This window comes from Microcaecilia unicolor, chromosome 12 (assembly GCF_901765095.1).
Source record: "Microcaecilia unicolor chromosome 12, aMicUni1.1, whole genome shotgun sequence".
NCBI lineage: Eukaryota > Metazoa > Chordata > Amphibia > Gymnophiona > Siphonopidae > Microcaecilia > Microcaecilia unicolor.
The window spans coordinates 105280585-105301735 of NC_044042.1; the positions used below are offsets into that span (position 1 = coordinate 105280585).

Consider the following 21151-nt stretch of genomic DNA (forward strand, 5'->3'; position numbering starts at 1 on the left):
CCCACTCTGTCAGACTGTCAAAGTAATGCTTTGATGTTTCTCTTATATATACTATCTGCTAACACATTTGCTTATTTCCGATCTGACGAAGAAGGGCAACCTTCGAAAGCTAATCAAGAAATGTATTAAGTTATGTCCAATAAAAAAGGTATCATCTTATTTTCTTTTCCATGTTTTATTTTGTTTGATTTCTATTGATAACCTTAAGAGTGGACTAACACAGCTACCACACTCCTCTACTTAAGGTTTAGGAGTTAAAAGCAACATCGAAGAGGTGGGTTTTTAGCCTAGATTTGAAGATGGCCAGAGATGAGGCTTGGCGTACCGGCTCAGGAAGTTTATTCCAGGCATACGGTGCAGCAAGATAGAAGGAACAGAGTCTGGAGTTAGCGGTGGAGGAGAAGGGTGCAGATTTGCCCAGTTAGCGGAGTTCCCGGGGAGGAGTGTAGAGAGAGATGAGAGTGGAGAGGTATTGAGGAGCTGCAGAGTGAATGCATTTGTAAGTCAGTAAGAGGAGTTTGAACTGAATGCGGAAACGGATAGGGAGCCAATGAAGTGACTTGAGGAGAAGGCTAATATGAGCATAATGACACTGGCAGAATATTAGTCGTGCAGCAGAATTTTGAACAGATTGAAGAGGAGAGAGATGGCTCAGTGGGAGACCTGTGAGAAGCAAGTTGCAGTAGTCTAAGCGGGAGGTGATAAAGTGTGGATGAGGGTTCTGGTTGCATACTCAGAAAGGAAAGGGCGAATTTTGGTGAAAGAAAGACTACTGGTGCTAGTAACGAGCACTGTTTGTTCACATGCAATGAAAACTTGCACTGGCCTTTCTAGTTTCTTGAATTATAATGCACTGGCAACCTGCACAGCAGAGAGCACACCAAGTTTCCCAGTTCCAGAAAGAGGGGGGGGGGGGGGGGTAGGTTTTAGCCAGTCCTGCTTGTTAACTTACATCCCAGGGCAATTGGAATTTGTAGTCTTGGATGCTGCCCATTTGAAGTCAGAGCTGTCAGTCCCATAACATATCAGGATACTGTTAGAAATTCAGGACTGACCTTAAATCTTCTTCTGGAATGGGTAACTTGGCAGCTGTGGAAAAGTAATCACGTTTAAGTAATCACGTATAAGTCGTTGATGAGGCCCCACCTGGAGTATTGTGTTCAGTTCTGGAGGCCGTATCTTGCTAAGGATGTAAAAAGATTTGAAGCGGTGCAAAGAAAAGCTACGAGAATGGTATAGGATTTGCGTTACAAGACGTATGAGGAGAGACTTGCTGACCTGAAGGAAAGGAGAAACAGGGGTGATATGATACAGACGTTCAAATATCTGAAAGGTATTAATCCGCAAACAAACCTTTTCCGGAGATGGGAAGGCGGTAGAACTAGAGGGCACGATACGAGATTGAAGGGGGGCAGACTCAAGAAAAATGTCAGGAAGTATTTCTTCACGGAGAGAGTGGTGGATGCTTGGAATGCCCTCCCGCGGGAGGTGGTGGAGAGGAAAACGGTAACGGAATTCAAACATGCGTGGGATAAACATAAAGGAATCCTGTTCCGAGGAAATGGATCCTCAGAAGCTTAGCTGAGATTAGGTGGCAGAGCCGGTGGTGGGAGGCGAGGATAGTGCTGAGCAGACTTATACGGTCTGTGCCAGAGCCGGTGGTGGGAGGCGGGGTTGGTGGTTGGGAGGCGAGGATATTGCTGGGCAGACTTACACAGTCTGTGCCCTGAAAATGACAGGTACAAATCAAGGTAAGGTATACACAAAAAGTAGCACATATGAGTTTATCTTGTTGGGCAGACTGGATGGACCATGCAGGTCTTTTTCTGCCGTCATCTACTATGTATGTTGCTATGTTAAAAGAAACGAGAAGGGCTGCTATATATTCAAACATGTTTAGATCAGTGAGATGCTTACCCTCTGTCTTGCAAGTACACTGAAAAACAAAAAGCCGTGTTGCCGGCTAATGTAAGTGATGCAAGTGTTGCAAACCTATAATGTCGGAAACGTGTCATTTAAATATACAAGATGAAAGGACGTGACGTCTAACTGATAAATATTAATGAAGAGATATGACGTGTGAATACTATTACATGTGTGACTGTCTAAATTTTTTTTTATTTACTTACGTATCGAAATGTAAGAAATGTTTTTTCATTTCGATAAATTTTTGATGTTTGAAGTTTACGCTGCATTGTAAACAGAATTGGATCAATTTATATGAATGTAAAGAATGTTTGTAGAACTTGAACGATGAAAACATTTGGGGGCTGTACTATAACAGATTTATTCAATACTTGTGTCATGTACAGACACTGGGAGGCTGTTCCATGTATCCACAACTCTTTCTGTAAAAGTGTATTTCCTTAGATTACGCCTCTTAACTTCATCCTATGCCCTCTCATTCCAGTGTCTTCCTTCATTTTAGCTGATGGAGCTGCTAGGAAGTAGGAGTGAGTGGGGATCACTCCTGCCTGGGATACCCCCCTGCAGTGGTGTAGCCGAGGGTGGGCCCGAGTGGGCCAGGCCCACCAACTTAGGGCTCAGGCCCACCCAGTAGCAGTACAGCAATGATGTGACTGGCAGGGATCCCCAAGCCCCACCAGCCAAAAACTCCCAACAACTGTCCCTCCTGCATACCTTGTAAATAGCAGATTTTCGCCTGCAGTGAGCAGCGACTGATAAATACAGTTTGCACCGGCCCCACAGCCTTCCCTCTGATGTATTCCTGCCTATGCGGAAACAGGAAGCTGCATCAGAGGGAAGGCTGTGGGGCCAACATGAGCAGTGTGTATTTGTTGCTGCTCGTTGTCGGTGAAAATCTAGGACTTAAAAGGTACGTGGGGAGGGGGAATGTTAGAGAGAAAATATGGCATGCAGGCGAGAGAGGAAGAGACCAAATCACTTGTGGGACAGGGCAGAGTTCTTCTGCCCACCCATCTTGGGCCCAGGCTCACCCAAAATTGTGTGTCTGGCTACGCCCCTGCCCCACAAGGGATATAAAGTAGGCCCTCAGGGGGGATCAGATCTTGGGGGGGGGGGGGGGGGGGGGGGGAGAATGAACACAAAGGAGGTGGAAGAAACTCACAGATGCACTAATGTGAGTCCCAGTCAATATTCAGCCAGGACAAGTATCTTATAAGGGTCCCGACTGAATATCAGCCAATTGTGAGTGGACAGTAGCAGCCAGGTCAGACCCAAATATTGCTCGGCATTGAATATCTGGGTCTGACCATTGCTGGTTGAATAGCGACTGGACTGTATATTGAACCTGTTAGGTGTTGCATGCATATTGCTGTGAGCTCTCATTTCTGGAAATGTCCTCTTTGAGAGATTTGAAAGATGCCAGCTCTATCAAGCACTCTGAATTGGTAGTGTGTAAGACCAGCTTCAGTGGTAGATCTTAAACAGAGGGCATTTTACATTCTTGGCTGCACAGTGTGGCTGTAGGAATCTCAGTAATAAGCGCTGCATAGTTCAAAAGTTAGAAGCCAATTAACTGCGGCCCCTATCTCTGTCAGAAGCTGAATGAAAGGCAGCCCTGAAGGAGAAGGTGAGCTCAATTATAATAAACAAACGGGAAAAGGTGAAAGGCTGTCTCATGAAGCCCCATGGAAAATAAATAAAAGGTTTCATTATTAGAAAAACATATGAGGGCTGGACGTAAAACCACCGACATGAACCAGCTACAGTATATAAATGGGGCCTTTATGGCTTTTTTCATATAAGACAGGCTCTTTATCTGCCAATTAGTTAAAGAAACAGCAGCCCGAATGAAAGCTCTCTTTTTTTTTTTTAAATAAAAATTCAAATTTACAAGCAATAACAGTTATCAATAGAAATCAAACAAAATAAAACATGGAAAAGAAAATAAGATGATACCTTTTTTATTGGACATAACTTAATAAACGCCACCCAATTTCAGCTAAGCTTCTGTGGATCCATTAGAAGGAATGGATCCACAGAAGCTTAGCTAAAATTGGGTGGCGGGGGGAAGAGGGGTTGGTGGTTGAGAGGCTAGGATGGGGGAGGGCAGACTTATACGGGGTCTGTGCCGGAGCCAGTGATGGGAGGCGGGACTGGTGGTTGGGAGGCAGGAAATACTGCTGGACAGACATACGGTCTGTGCCCTGGAAAAGACAGGTACAAATCAAGGTAAGGTATACACATATGAGTTTATCTTGGGCAGACTAGATGGACCGTGCAGGTCTTTTTCTGCCATCATCTACTATGTTACTATGTTAATACATTTCTTGATTAGCTTTCGAAGGTTGCCCTTTTTCGTCAGATACTCAAGCAATGAAATAATTTGCCAGAAATACAGAGAAAGTAATACACAAGAATTGTTTCAATCAGGTAATTCTATACTCTTCCTTAGACCACAAAATAGGGAGAGTGAAACAAGACAAGGAGATCAATTAAACAACAGTAAACAGAAAAAACGTGGTATTAACCTGATTGTCCCCAGTTATCTGAATCATTATTCCACATTGATCGTCTGGTTGGCTTCTTCAAAGCCAAAACGGTGTATAGTCAATTTATTTCGTTGGAAACATACTTATTGTCCAATATTAGTAAAAATAATACACAGAATTTCATTTTTTCTCTTTTAAAACCAGAAATTATTTAACAATGCGAACACTTGAGTCTCTAATCCAATTCCCACTGATTAAGGTAATCCCAGTTTCACAGGCTTCACTCCTTTTGAATTAATATACTAAGAGGAATCATTACAAAGGAAAATAGCATGAAAGCTCTCTTAATGCCACTGATCGGACATGTGAGCCATAGGAAGTGGAGTATTACTGGTATCACTACCGTTTACCAGCGGACTGATGGCAGGAGAGGCATCAAGGAAAGGCCGTCACTCTCTCTGACTGCTGCGTACATTAGGACACTCATCATCCCAGTAGCCTCTACTTGACTTTTAATTATTTATTTACAGACTAGCCGTTGAGCCCGTTAAAACGGGCTAGTAAGGCTCCCTCCCCTCTGCAGGGCCCCCTCCCCCCCGAGGTCGCCGCCACCACCCCTCCACCCGGCCCAGGCCCCGTCTTCGCTATCGAACTTACGTCGCCGAAACGCAGCACGCAGATCAGCAGAGCTCCCGTCGGCCTTCCTTCTCTGCCTGTGTCCCGCCCTCATGTGACGTAACGTCGGCAAGGACGGGACACAGGCAGGGAAGGAAGGCCGACGGGAGCTCAGCTGATCTGCCTGCTGTGTGTCGGCGATGGAAGTTCAATACCGAAGAGAGTGCTCGGGCTGGGTGGAGGGGGGGGGGGCAGCGGCGGCAACTCCGGGTGGGGGGTAGCGGTAGCGGCGACCTCGGGGGGGGGAGCGGTAGCGACGTCGGAGGTTCCCTCCCTCCCCTTCGCGCAGTTTCCCTCTCTGTCCCACCCCCGTCATCACGTATTGACGCGGGGGCGGGACAGAGAGGGAAGTCTCTACTGCACATTTGCGGGTGAGTACGGTCACTCGCCATTTATATGTTTGATATTTATTACCCACCGATCTAAGAAAACATTTTCCTCATTAAGTAAACCTATTGGTTCACAACAAAATCTGGACTGGATGGGGCTTTCTGCTTTTATGCCGCAACGTGGCACGACTTTATCACCATAAAGATTTTCTTCTAATTATCTCTAGGTTAGAAATAGGCTTATTTTCGAAAGTGATTGCCGGCGATCTTCCGACATAAATCGGGAGATGGCCGGTGATCTCTCAAAAGCGGCGAAATCGGTATAATCGAAAGCGGCTTGTTTGACACCATCGCCGCGCCGGCGAAAGTTCAAGGGGGCGTGTTGGCAGTGTAGCAAAGGCGGGACATGGGCGGGCATGGGCGTGGCTACCAGATGGCCGGCTTTCGCGGATAATGGAAAAAAAAGCGGCGTTAAGCAGTATTTCGCCGGGTTTACTTTTATTTTCACGACCAAACCTCAAAAAGGTGCCCCAACTGACCAGATGACCACTGGAGGGAATAGGGGATGACCTCCCCGTAGACCCCAGTGATCACCAACCCTCTCCCACACTAAAAAAATAAAAATAAAAACCTTTTTTTACCAGCCTGTATGCCAGCCTCAAATGTCATACCCAGCTCCCTGACAGCAGTATGCAAGTCCTTGGAGCAGTTTTTAATAGGTGCAGTGCACTTCAGGCAGGCAGACCCAGGTCCATCCCCCCCCCCCTACCTGTTACACTTGTGGTGCTAAGTGTTGAGCCCTCCAAACCCCCCCAAAACCCACTGTACCCACATGTAGGTGCCCCCCTTCACCCATAAGGGCTATGGTAATGGTGTAGAGTTGTGGGGAGTAGGTTTGGGGGGCATTTGGGGGGGCTCAGCACCCAAGGTAAGGGAGCTATGTACCTGGGAGCTATTTGTGTATTTTCTAAGTGCCCCCTAGGGTGCCCGGTTGGTGTCCTGGCATGCGAGGGGGACCAGTGCACTACAAATGCTGGCTCCTCCCACGACCAAATGCCTTGGATTTTGCCGGGTTTGAGATGGCCGGCATTTTTTTCCATTATCGCTGAAAAACAAAACCGGCGATCTCAAACACGGCGAACTCTGGCATTTGGCCGGGCTAAACCGTATTATTGAAAAACAAAAATGGCCGGCCATCTTTTTCGATAAGACGGTTCCAGCCAGCTGTTGAGCCGCCGCCAAAATAGATTGCAGGTGATCTATTTCGCCGGCGACGTTCGATTATGCCCCTCAAAGCTATTAAAGTCTAGACCAGGGATGGGCAATCTTGGTCCTTGAGGGCCACAACCCAGGCGAGTTGTCAGAATTATACTAATGAATATGCATGCGATCTATTTGAATACAATGGAGGCAGTGCATGCAAATAGCTCTCATGCATATTCATCCAGGAAATCCTGAAAACCCATCTGGGTTGCGAGACTGAGGTTGCCCACTCCTGATCTAGGCTATTAGCTAAGGACTCTTCACTAGTTATCAGAGACGTAGTCAGCCCTGCAGTTTTGGGGGCATGCAGGGATAGACTGGGGATCAACAAATTCTCCATCCTCCTCCCCCTCCCCCCCCCATGCGTGCGCTAAACATACCTTTGCTGGCAGGAATGCTGAGGCCCCATCAGCCAAAGAAATACAGTTCCCGAGCTGCTCCCCTCCTCCTTGTGCTGCTTCTGTAATGCGGGCGCGTGCCACGAGGTAAAGCCTGACAACACCAAGAAAACCAGAAGAGCGTAAATGCCCTACAAAGGAGATCACCTAAGTGAAAAGCGTTGCTGGGGTTTAGCCAGAACCTCCGAGAGCTAGACAGCAGGACTTAGAGCAGCACTAATAGCCACCCTGTAACAAGAAGACTTATGGAAGAGTGTGAGCCTCTACAATAATTAATAACAATACCACTAAAAATTGTAGCCCAAGTGGTCTAGTCAGGAAATTAGTGGCAAGACTATACACTGTAATCTTTAATTTGCGTAACTGCTCCAAATACAGTTGTCGTACTACGGTCTTGTCATTAATTCAAAATTGCTTCAGCACTACTCACTAAATCTTAACTTATTTCTCCAATTAAACATGGAAATACCCTCCGAAGGGACACCACCTTGTAGCGATGGAGGGGCTTCTGTGTTTCAATGCTGAAGGGTTACCCATATCCAGACAGGCCTCTGAGGAGAAACCAGACAAAGAGTGTCCCAAACTAGGGAGAGTGGAAAGATGGCTTTGTTTACTTTAAATTTCCTCTCTGCATTTGCAGTTACCTTAACTGAGAGGAAGGGGGCAATGGAGGGTCAGCTGCCGATGGCCAGCGTTTTGTCCCTGTGCAGCAAGTGTGGGACCGCTGCGCGACAAGCTGCCCACAGATGAGTGGGTTGGTGAGTCCTTTGATTAGCGCTGGGCAAGGAGCGTCGATGCTCTTGGACCAGGAAACAACTTCATCGCTCCCGAATCATTTAACCACCACATCCAAAGGAGTGGAGGAGTGAGGTAGGAGTATATGCTGAAACGGAAGTCGTTTACAGCTGAACCCGTGTCGGTGGTGCCACTCCTAAACCTGTAACAGTTATCAGCTTGGAGTTTTTGGCTCCCGTGGAGGTTACATTGAATATCATCTGGAAGGCGCTCCAGGACCCAACGGTGGTAGTAAATAATTTTGCTTCAGATATAATCTTATTAGTGAGCCACATCGAATCCTTTGAGAATGAAAACTTGATACAGCAAATGAAGGTCTACAGGAGTAGGAAACGGTTAAGATTTTGAAAATGATAATAGACCAGTAAATTTTGAACAAAATGAATATTATTACAGATGATTAATATCGAGATTGTTGTTTTCCCAGAGTTCCGGGTATGACTCCTAAAGTTTTTTCCTCTGAATTGATTCCTCTTAGTATATTAATTCAAAAGGAGTGAAGCCTGTGAAACTGGGATTACCTTAATCAGAAGGAATTGGATTAGAGATTCAAGTGTTTGTATTAAAAGAGAAAAAAATGAAGCCAGGTGTATTATTTCCACTAATATTGGACAATAAGTATGTTTCCAACGAAATTAATTGAGTATACACCGTCTTGGGTTTGAAGAAGCCAACCAGATGATCAATGTGGAATAATGATTCAGATAAATAATAACTGGGGACAATCAGGTTAATACCACGTTTTTTCTATTTACTGTTGTTTAATTGATCTCCTTGTCTTGTTTCACTCTCCCTATTTTGTGGTCTAAGGAAGAGTATAGAATTACCTGATTGAAATAATTCTTGTGTTTTATTTTCTCTGTATTTCTGGCATGTTATTTTAGTGCTTGTAAAATTAAGTTGTTATAAATAAAATTAAAAAAACAAAACAAAACATGGAAATAATCAAATATATTTTAATAACCTACTCCTTGTTGATGATCAATCAATCTTCATCCACTCTACTAAATGGACAAAGTATAAATACCATCATACACGACCAACTAAGTCACCTTAGTCAATTTTCTTCTCATCATATAAATAACCATCAATCCAAAGGAAGAATGATTAAACATGGACAACATTCGTCAACTCAAAAGGAGCGCTCAAATAAAACCGCCTCTACTAAGAAAAGATCTCTCACTAAAATTGTCACTTTTCCCAACCTGGAAGCCTCCTTCCAAAATATCCAAATGGGTTATATTAATGCCAGATCCGTAGTAAATAAAGCAATAATAGTTTCGGATCTGATCTTGTCAGAAAATCTGGACCTAATCGTCACAACTGAAACTTGGCTCCGCTGCCAAAATGATCCACTTATATTAGATCTACCGGTATGTCCCCTGGATTACAAAATTTCCCATTGGATCAGGGAGGAAAAAAAGGGAGGTGGAATCGCATTAATCTACTGCTTCAAATTAAAAATTGAAACGATTGATGAATCTATCTCATCCCAACTTGAAATCGCATCAATAAAAATTCAGGATAAATCCCTTCTTGATAATCTGACTTGCATTCTATTTTATAGACCTTCGGGGAACTGGAATGATTGCTTGTCTACATTCTCGGACTTTATTTCCAATATATGTGTATCCAATCCAAATATTCTCATCTTGGGTGACATTAACTTACACCTTAAAGATTTAAATTCCCCCTCGACACAAGAATGTAAAGATTTTTTTCACTCCTGGGACTTTCTGTGGCCTAATTGTGAACCCACCCACATCAAAGGTCACACTCTGGACCTATATGCCTTTAGAACGGTTTTAAACCGAAATCTTCGAATAACAGAAGCACGATGGTCACCACTTCAAACTCAACTTATCTATAAACTGGCCAATGAAAGGCCCTTATCAAACCCAACAACTAAAAACTATTACTACAAGAGGTCGAATCGACCCTAAAGAATTCTGGTCCAGAATATATGACAACGAATGGTCAACAAATACAGACTCTATTCACTTCCTTACAGAATGGGAAACAAAATGCAATAGGATAATTGATGACTTGTCCCCTCTAAAAACCAAGACATTAAAAAGGTCAAACTCTACCCCTTGGTTTAACGCTGAACTTAAAGTACTAAAGTCACAAACCAGGAAATTAGAACGTAAATGGAAAAAAAGAAAAAAACGAACATACGCTCAAAGAATGGAAATTAGCACGCAGAAATTACAAATATGCAATCAGAAAAGCACGGAAAGCATTTTATAAAACAAAAATTGGGTATGACTATTCAAATTCTAAGAAACTATACTATATTATCAACAATCTCCTTGATACAAATTCAGTTATCACTGCTAGCATGGATACTCCATCTGCCGAGTCTTTAGCCAAATATTTCAATGATAAAATTACTAACTTATGCAACTCCATTACCAAAAAGAACTCAGTCATTGATCACTTCCTCAACTTCCTTGAATCCAACTCAGAAGACCACCCAGTGGATTGTATCTGGTTACATTTTAACCCTCTCTCCATTGATTTAGTCTCCCAAGTGATCTCCAAATTTTCTAACTCTTTCTGCAAATTGGATATTTGTCCTAATTATTTACTAAAATGCGCTCCTGTCAGATACATTCAAGATCTTACATCACATTTAAATTTTATGCTCAAATTTGTTTTTTTCCATAAGGACCATGGAAACATCCTTCTTACTCCTATCACTAAGGACATCACAAATTATCGTCCAGTTGCTACAATACCATTAGTGATCAAATTAATGGAAAGCATGGTGACTAAACAACTCATGGAATATTTGAACAAGTTTTCCATCTTACACGATTCACAGTCTGGATTTCGATCCTCTTAAACAGTCTTGGTTACCCTTATATCCAAGTTCAAACAACATATCGCAAGTGGCAGGAATATACTTCTCCTCCAATTTGATCTGTCCAGTGCATTCGATATGGTTGACCATGAAATCCTATTACATCTTTTGGACTATTTTGGGATTGGAGGAAATGTACTAAAATGGTTCAAGGGTTTCCTCTCTTTCAGATCATATAGAGTCAAACAGAATTCAACCCTATCATCCTCATGGAATGCAGCTTGCGGAGTCCCTCAGGGTTCGCCACTTTCCCCTACTCTATTCAACATAATGATGATCCCATTGGCTAACGCCATATCCAAGCTGGGCCTAAATCCATTCATTTACGCTGACGATGTAACAATTTATATACCTTTCAAAAAAGACTTGGCTGAAATCACCAACCTTATTAGTCTAGGTCTAAGTACAATGGACATTTGGGCAAACTCATTTCATTTGAAATTGAACACTGAGAAGACGCATTGTCTCTTAATATCATCGCAGTATAATAAATACAATCCCACCACTTTAAATACTCCTAACCTCTCACTACCCATTATGGATAGCTTAAAACTTCTAGGAGTCACAATCGATAAACACTTAACCCTGGAATCTCAAATAAATTGCACCACAAAGAAAATGTTGTACTCGATGTGGAGACTCACACGAATAAAACCTTTCTTCCCACGAGTTGTTTTCCGTAACCTGATTCAATCGATGGTGCTGAGCCAATTGGACTATTGTAATGGAATCTATATCGGATGCAAGGAACAATTACTTAAACTTCATACTGCCCGGCACACGGCAGCGAGACTGATTTTCGGAAAATCCAAATTTGAATCTGCCAAGCCCCTTCGGGAAAAATTGCACTGGCTTCCCATCAAAGAACGAGTTGCCTTCAAGGTCTGCACCTTGATTCACAAGATCATCTATGGCATAGTTCCAGAATATATGCTAGATTTACCACCCAGAAACAGATCTAATTCCTCCCGATCTTATTTAAATCTACACTATCCAGATTGTTTTGGCCTCAAATACAAATCTACATACGCCTCCTTTTTTGGGTACTCGACTGTGGAATGCCTTACCCAAATTAGTTAAATCAACCCAGAACTATCTAAAGTTTAGAAAATTATTAAAGTCCATCCTATTCAAAAAGGTCTACTCTCCAGATGCAACTTAATCTGATCAATTTCTTTGGTTTCAAATAATCCAGTGACACTTTATTTATTTATTTAAAGCATTTATATCCCACATTTTCCCACTGGTTGTAGGCTCAATGTGGCTTACAAAAGCATATCAGGACTACAGTATTAATAGTAAATTTAAACAGTACAAATAGTAAATTAAAGATTGGTATTATATTAAACAACAGAATAGTAAAGAAAATAGGTTTAAGTGTCACTGGATTATTTGAAACCAAAGAAATTGATCAGATTAAGTTGCATCTGGAGAGTAGACCTTTTTGAATAGGATGGACTTTAATAATTTTCTAAACTAGATAGTTCTGGGTTGATTTAACTAATTTGGGTAAGGCATTCCACAGTCGAGTACCCAAAAAAGGAATGTTGGAGGCATATGTAGATTTGTAAATAAAAATTATAATCAGCGAGGGCACGGTTCCTCAGGGATCTGTCCTTGGACCCCTTCTTTTTTCAATCTACACCTCTTCCCTGGGCTCGCTGATCTTATCTCATGGTTTCCAATATCATCTCTATGCTGGCAACACCCAGCTTTATCTATCCACACCAGACATCACTGTGGAAACCCAGGCCAAAGTATCGGCCTACTTATCCGACATTGCTGCCTGGATGTCCAACCGCCACCTGAAACTGAACATGGCCAAGACAGAGCTTATTGTCTTTCCACCCAAACCTACTTCTCCTCTCCCTCCACTCTCTATCTCAGTTGATGGCACCCTCATCCTCCCCATCTCATCTGCCCACAACCTCTGAGTCATCGTCGACTCCTCCCTCTCCTTCTCTGCGCATATCCAGCAGATAGCCAAAACCTGTCGCTTCTTTCTCTATAACATCAGCAAAATTCGCCCTTTCCTCTCTGAGCACACCACCCGAACTCTCGTCCACTCTCTCATTACCTCTCGCTTTGACAACTGCAACCTACTCCTTGCTGGCCTCCCACTTAGCCATCTATCCCCCCTTCAATCCGTTCAGAACTCTGCTGCACGTCTTATTTTCTGCCTGGACCGATATGCTCATATCACCCCTCTCCTCAAGTCACTTCACTGGCTTCCGATCAGGTATCGCATACAGTTCAAGCTTCTCCTACTAACCTACAAATGCACTCAATCTGCAGCCCCTAATTACCTCTCTACCCTTATCTTCCCTTACGCTCCTACCCGAAACCTCCGCTCACAGGACAAATCCCTCCTCTCTGTACCCTTCTCCACCACTGCCAATTCCAGGCTCCGCCCTTTCTGCCTCGCCTCTCCCTATGCTTGGAATAAACTTCCTGAGCCCATACGCCAAGCCCCCTCCCTGCCCATCTTCAAATCCTTACTCAAAGCCCATCTCTTCAATGTCGCCTTCGGCACCTAACCATTATACCTCTATCAGGAAATCTAGACTGCCCCAATTTGTTTGACTGCACATTTTGTCCATTAGATTGTAAGCTCCTTTGAGCAGGGACTGTCCTTCTTTGTTAAACTGTACAGCGCTGCGCAACCCTTGTAGCGCTTTAGAAGTGTTAAGTAGTAGTAAGTAGTAGTAGCTGTGCTAATTGATTAGCACACAAATGCCCTACCCTCTGCCCCCAGAAACGTCGCTTCAGCCAAAAAATAAAATTTATTTGTTAGCATGTGGATACTGAGCACACATTTGCAACTTACTGCGATATGCCTGATTGCGTCCCGTAGTAAGTCCTTTTAAGTTGCAGCGAGCATGCACTAATGCTTCCTACAGCTTAGGAAAAGGAGCCCTGTATGAGCCAGATGAAAAACAGTGTTGTCGTTTTGGTGTCATCAACTTTGTAAAATGATTCCTACACGCTTTTCAAAATAAGATACTGGCAGCAGATTTAATACATCTGCTCCCTCCTTCAAAGGATTTCGTTTTAAGAAATACTTTGCAGTTTTATTCTCTTACCAGTCATCTCAAATCTGGAATTCTTTACCAATTTTGTTGAAATGTCAATCTAAATTATTTACTTTTTCGTAAAATGTTGAAGACAAACTTATTTAGAAGGCATGTACTTTCCAATTTACTGAATTGTAATTGTATACTAATGTTTTTTCATTATATTGTAACATAATCACATAGTAAATGATGGCAGATAAGGACCTGTATGGTCAATACAGTCTGCCTAGCAAGACAAACTCATTATACATGGTATGTGACACTTTATATGTATACCTGAGTTTGATTTGTCCTTGCCATTCTCAGGGCACAGGCTGTAGAAGTCTGACCAGCACTGTTCTTGTACTAAAAGTTCTGAAGCCCCTTCAAATTTACATTCCAGCCCATCTATATCTATTCAGTCACGATCAGGTCATAGACCATAGATGTCTGCCCAGCACTGGTTTTGCTTCCCAATTACCGGTGTAGTCGCCCAATCTCTGCTAAGATTCTGTGGATCCATTCCTTCTAAACAAGATTCCTTTGTGCTTATCCCACGCATGTTTGAATTCCATTACTGTTTTCATCTCCATCACCTCCCGCAGGAAGGAATTCCACGTATCTACCACGCTCTCTGTGAAAAAAAAATACTTCCTGACATTACTCCTGAGTCTGCCCCCTTCAACCTCAATTCACGCCCTCTAGTTCTACCACTTTCCCGTCTCCGGAAAAGGTTTGTTTGCGGATTAATACATTTCAAATATTTAAACGTCTGTATCATGTCACCCTTGTTTGGGTGACACTCAACCTAATTAAGGTGTTGAGGGGACTATAACATTAACATAACATTTACTGGGTTGTGTATTTAGGAAATGACTGAACAGTTCTCGCCACACTGACTGAATTGTGACAGGATTAATTATTTGGCTATCCTGATATTCTGAACTTCTTGCCATTTCTTCTGCAAACGCCTCAGAGCTAAGGCCAGGGTCCAGTGTGTGGAGAGTTTCGCTCCAGGTTTTTTGGGCATCCTGTTCCACCTTCCCATGAAACTTTGTAGAACACATGATCTGGTCAGTACTCTGTATTAATAGGAGGGGGTCTACTATCCCTGCAACAGCAATACTCAGTTTTATGCCTAGCATCTGTAGTGAGGTCTGAAGACCAGCACTATTAACACCCCCTCCCCAACAAGCTTCTTTTAAAATTTATGTATTTATTTATTAGGATTTATTTACCACCTTTTTGAAGGAGTTCACTCAAGGCGGTGTACAGTAAGAATAGATCAAACACGAGCAATAGGCAATTACAGCAGTAAAAATATTTAACTAAGAATATAAAGTATGGCATAGTATACTACTTACAATGTCAACACAATACGTAATAGAACATTATAATTGGTAGTGAAGGGTAAGGCAAAGTTGTAACATATAGATGGGTAAGAAAGTAGGAAGAATTAGAAAGTAAGGTGACTGATTTGAAGAAAGTTGCACGTGAGGTCAGAGAGATGGTTAAATATTTTCTCAGCTAGGGTAGGAGTGGAAAAACATGTCCCGCTGCAGTATATGCAGCCCGAGTCAATCCTTGTGTGTGTGAGTGAGACTAACGAGTTAGTTACTTCTTCCAGTAAAGGCCTGGTTGAAGAGCCAAGCTTTCACCTGCTTCCTGAAGTAGAGATAGTCTTGTGTTAAGCGCAGCCTTTCAGGCAATGCATTCCAGAGTGTGGGGGCTACACCGGAGCAGGCTCGCTTGCAGGTATCACATTGTGTAATGTCTTTTGGAGAGGGTGTAGTTAGTGAAAGTCCCTGGGAGGACCTTAGTGTCCTTGGCGGTGTGTGGAGGATCATCCTATTCTTTAGATACTCAGGGCCATTTCCTTTCAGGGCCTTGAAGATCAGACAGAGTTTTAAATTTAGCCCTTTATTGTACTGGTAGCCAATGAAGTTTTTGCAAAAATGGTGAGATGTGGTCACGTCGCTTGCAACCTTCTATGAGTCTTGGTGCTGCATTCTGAATCAACTGGAGCTGGTGCAGGCCCTTTGTAGTCAGACCATTGTATAAAATAAGTTACTGTTCTTAAAATAAACAAAACCATGAATTTGCCCATTTCCCACTTGTTTCCACTCTTGAAAAGAAATACACAGTTTCTGAAAGCTTCTCCTGTTCGCCATTTCCAGCAGCAGAAATCTGAACAGATCAGAAGGTTGTTGTTCCGATTCTCATTATACACTGTTGCCAAGATAGTTAGGAATGAAGCATAAATATTCACAGTGATCCCTGGGGAGATGAGTGGGGGCTTTTAGGTAGAATAAAAGCTGCCTGTATTTCAATTTTGAAGCTCATGGAAATAGAAGAAATAAAATTTCTTTGGAGAAAGAACCGGGCAAATGAAAAAAAAGAGGCAAGTTGGTATCTTCAGATGCCCAAGCGCTACCCAGAGAACAAAAATAGGTCTCTTCCCACCGGTATGATGCCGAGGTAGTGCTTTTCTGGGTGCTAGCATCTAATGTTCCTTCTATGCTGCACGGTAGAACACTGCCCTCTCGCAGTTTTAGGGGGGGGAGCAGTCTATAAACAGCACCGCGATTTTGGCGCAGAAAAAAAATTGTTACGCACTATTCTGTAAATAGTTGAGCAAAAGTTGGATACCATATTTACGTTAGCTAAACCCTGGTGTAAATGCCAACCAGCACCCAACTCCGGGCATTTTCTTTAACCTCGCATGCAACCTTGAGGAACACCCCTGTCACGCCCCCTTTTGAGCGGCACACTAGGGAATTTAGGTGCCTGAGGAATAGGGTACAAAACCTTTTTTTAAACCCTGCTAAGCAAACTGCTTTTACCAAATTCTCTGGCAACGGATTCCAACATTTAATTACATGTTGAATGAAGAAATATTTTCTGTTTGTTTTAAAATTTACTACTTTTATTTCTGGAAATTAATTGGCATGTGGATCGTTCAGCACCAAAATCTCAGCACCCTATATATAATCTGGGGGATAAAGTGTAGGGTTGTCAGGTCCTGCGGGATGCAGCCTGGTGCGGTTCAAACCACAGAGAGCTATAGAGGATGCTCATGGCTGATGGGAACAGCGAGCAAACTATGCAGAGGCTTAGAGCACTGTAGTTGTGGGGGCGGCATTCATAGAACCTACTTTTTTCACATATTTGCCAAGTCTTTCGTATTGGGTATGAGTATCCCTCTTTGGTACTTTATTAACTGCTCTTTCGTACAAAATCGGGAACGTACTGCCCAATGAGGAAACCTGGAAGACAAATGGCAGCAGCTCCATCCAAGAGGGTGAGCACTCATCAGCAGAACTGGCCCGTGGAGTCAAAGCAGAGTCACAGGTGCCTCGGGTTGTCCACTGGGGCCGTGGTGTGAGCTGTGAGGTCAGTGGATTCCATGGTTCACACATGAGACAGGTAAACTTGACGTGGTTTTAAGTACAGCACATCCTAGAGGGTGGAGCTTTTCAGGGACAGGAGATGAAGGGGAGGGAAGAGGGGGACAAGGATGAGAACATGTACATTTTGACCAGAATTCAGACCCTTTCCTGCTGCTGCTGCTCCTATAAAGGTGAGTGGTGGCCTTGGCTCAGAGACACCCAGTTCTTTCTCTCCCTCCTTCCCCTAGTCACCTGAGCTTATAAAACGGTACCATGAATGAACTGTATGAACTGAGCTTTTAGGACTGAGGAAGACACACTTCATGCACAGTAACTGCTCTCTGTTCCTGCATGGTTCCTTGTTTTAAAATCTGCAACCAGGGGCACACTAATAGTTGCTCACATATGTAAATGTCCGAGACAATACAGGTAAAAATAAAGTACATATTATCAGTACACAAGTATTGCCATACTGGGACAGACCAAAGTCCATCAAGACCAGCATCCTGTTTCCAACAGTGGCCAATCCAGATCACAAATACCTGGCAAGATCCCAAAAAAGTTCAATACATTTTATGCTGCTTATTCCAGAAATAAGCAGCGGATGTTCCCCCAAATCCATTTTAATAATGGTCTATGGACTTTTCCTTTACGAAGCCGTCCAAACCTTTTTTAAACCCTGCTAAGCTAACCGCATTTACCACATTCTCTGGCAACGAATTCAAGAGTTTAATTACATGTTGAGTGAAGAATCATTTTCTATGATTCATTTTAAATTTACTACTTTGTAGCTTCATTGCATGCCCCTATAGTCCTAGTATTTCTGCAAAGAGTAAACAAACTTGGTGGAGGGGAGGTAATGAGAAGAGAAAAAGCTGTGTGTGCATGTGTATTTGTATGTAAGTGTGTGTATGTGGAAGAATGGTATATGGGAGGCAGACGGCTGAAGGTTCATGGTTCATATAAAGCAGTGATTTTCATTCCCAGTCTTTGAGGGCTGCCAAAAGGTCAAGTTTTCAGGATATCCCTGATGAATAAGCATGACAAATGTGCATACAATCTCTTATTAGAAATATCCTGAAAAGCTGGCCTGTTGGTGGCCCTCAAAGACTGGGAGTGAAGAGCAAGGACCTAAGGCAGTGGTTCCCAAACCTGTCCTGGGGGGCCCCCCAGCCAGTCAGGTTTTCAGGATATCCACAATGAACATTCAAACAAGATCTAAGGGAAATCTCCAATGAAATCACGCAAAGCCTACATATCATGAATTCCTGGGCAGATGCATTTCAGCTGAAACTTAACGCAGAGAAAACCCAATGTCTGGTACTCACCTCGCAATACAACAAGAATAAATTTACCACCATCAACACACCGAAGCTAAATCTACCAGTTTCGGACACCCTAAAAATTCTTGGAGTCACCATTGATCGACACCTGAGAATCATGCGAAAAACATAACTAAAAAGATGTTTCATTCAATGTGGAAACTAAAAAGAGTCAGACCATTTTTTCCAAGGACTGTCTTCCACAATCTGGTACAATCACTGGTACTCAGTCATCTGGACTATTGTAACTCACTCTACGCCAGCTGCAAAGAGCAAATACTTAAAAAACTCCAGACAGCCCAGAAAACGGCAGCCAGACTAATATTCGGCACATCAAAATACGAAAGCACGAAACCCCTACGAGAAAAACTACACTGGCTCCCACTAAAAGAACGCATCACGTTCAAACTTTGCACCCTAGTCCATAAAATCATCCATGGTGACGCCCCAGCCTACATGTCAGACCTAATAGAACTACCACCCAGGAACGCAAAAAAATCTTCTCGCACATTCCTTAATCTTCATCCTCCCAAGTGTAAGGGTCTGAAATACAAATTAATGCACGCATCTACCTTTTCCTATACGAGCACGCAACTCTGGAACGCGTTGCCACGTAACCTGAAAACGGGCTATGAACTGACCAATTTCCGTACACAACTCTTCGACAAGATATATCACAAAGATCAACATGTGTAACTGTATAATCTTTATAACTTCTAGAATTGTCTTATAATGTCTTTTGCTTTAACACTATCATGTATTTCGCCACCATGTAACCCAGAACCCTCTGTAAAACCAAATGTATATTCTCTTCTATTTCCAGTACCCATGTTTAATTGTAAGCCACATTGAGCCTGCAAAGAGGTGGGATAATGTGGGATACAAATGCAATAAAGAAAATAATATTCATGAGAAAAGTTTGCATGCACTGCCTGGTGGATATACTAACAATGTGGGCAGCAGACTTCTTGGACAGGCTTAAAGGGTCAGCAACAAATTAAACAAAAATCATCCTTGGGGAAACTAGACAAAGCAATAGCATGGCAATAAAAAAAATGCTCACATACCAATTCACTTCTTTAACATAAACAACCCATATCTTTTATCTTCACACCCTGTACTAATAAAACCTCACAGCAACAGCCACATGTTAACAGGAGCCCTGAAACCTTGCTTTTGTGTATTACTATATCTATCTATCGATCTACATAGGTTTAAAAGGAGTTGTCAATTTCCAGAGAAGAAAATGAAACAAACGAAACTTACCGCTTCATGCAGCAAAGATCGGAAAAGAATGCGTTAAATCGCAATCCTTTACCACGGCTTTGGCTTTTCTCTTTCCGGTATAGATATGTTGCTGAGAGCTGGTAGAATACGTCACTGATGGGGGGGGGGGGTGCAGTAAACCGACAAGAGACCCCCCCTCCCCCCCCCCCCCCCCCCCCCCCCCCCCCCCCCCCCCCCCAGAGCTAACTTTCAAAAGTAATCCTAGAAATGACCGAGCTGGGATCTTGCAAAATATTTCCCTGCATTGGCCGCTGCATGTTTCACGTGAACGGTAACAATATCTCTAACATATCCTTGTTTGTCACTACTTGATAACATTTACAAGACCATCACATGCCATATTTTGCATGCATAGCCCAGAACTTGTAAACTGCTTCCCACCAGACTGTCAATTCCAGTTAACACTCTAATTATTCCCTACCCGGGATCATTACCAGGCAGCTCAGCAGGGACAAATTCCAGAAACATACAACATTGACATTAACATTCCAGAAAAGCCAAGTGACACAAATCCACTTCCACCAAACCTTGCATTTTTCAGACTTTTCTTTCTCTATAAATCTTCACAGGCACCACGTGCAACAACTTTCCCACCCCCGTTACAGCTTACATGAGCTTCCTCAACCTTTTCCATCGCCTCAGCTTTTAGTAATGCATTTTCCACTCCTTGCACCAACAGTTCACGATGCAAACGGAAAGAGAGCTTCCAGCCTTTTGCCTACCTGTGATCGGTCAGCTCTGTTATTCCAACCCCAAGAACTGGCAAGAAGAATTAGCATGCCAGCATCAGCTGTGACCAGCTCCCACCCAGCACAGCAACTGGTGGCCATCTTGTGAGTGGCAAAAAGCTGCGGATAGATCCCTAGTTCTTTAAATTCATTCCCCCACCCCCTCCCCTTCCTCCTCCCAGATTTCTAGCAAACACCCAGCATAAAGGAAATAAACTCTGTCCCTATGACCATAGTACACACTGACCAAAGAGTAGGGTGTGTAGGCTCTTCCAAAGGACATAAGAGTAGCCATACTGGGTCAGACCAATGGTCCATCTGGCCCAGTACCCTGTTTTCCAAACAGTGGCCAAGTCAGGTCACAAGTACCTGGCAGAAACCCAAATCATGGCAACACTCCATACTACAAATCCCAGGGCAAGCAGCTGCTTCCCCTGTCTGTCTCAATAGAAGACGATGGACTTTTCCTCCAGGAATTTGTCCAAACCTTTTTGAAACCCAGATACGCTATCCGCTGTTACCACATCCTCTGGCAAAGAGTTCCAGAGCTTAACTATTCGTTAAGTGAAGAAATATTTCCTTCTATTTGTTTTAAAAGTATTTCCATATAAATTCCTTGAGTATACGTCTA

General features: G+C 43.1%; 1 protein-coding gene across 3 annotated transcripts in view; it reads right to left on the reverse strand.

Annotated features, from left to right (window-relative positions):
- The window catches only part of LOC115482191 (zinc finger protein 385C-like), a 138709-nt gene extending 118228 nt beyond the window's left edge, over window positions 1-20481 (reverse strand). For 2 of the 3 annotated variants that reach the window (XM_030221793.1, XM_030221791.1), the window contains exon 1: window positions 20403-20454. The gene's annotated coding sequence lies outside the window, so the exon portion shown is untranslated. Of the gene's footprint in view, window positions 1-20402 lie in introns of all 3 variants that reach the window. The other variant, XM_030221792.1, reaches the window with a different exon arrangement.
- Window positions 20482-21151: the final 670 nt, after the last annotated feature.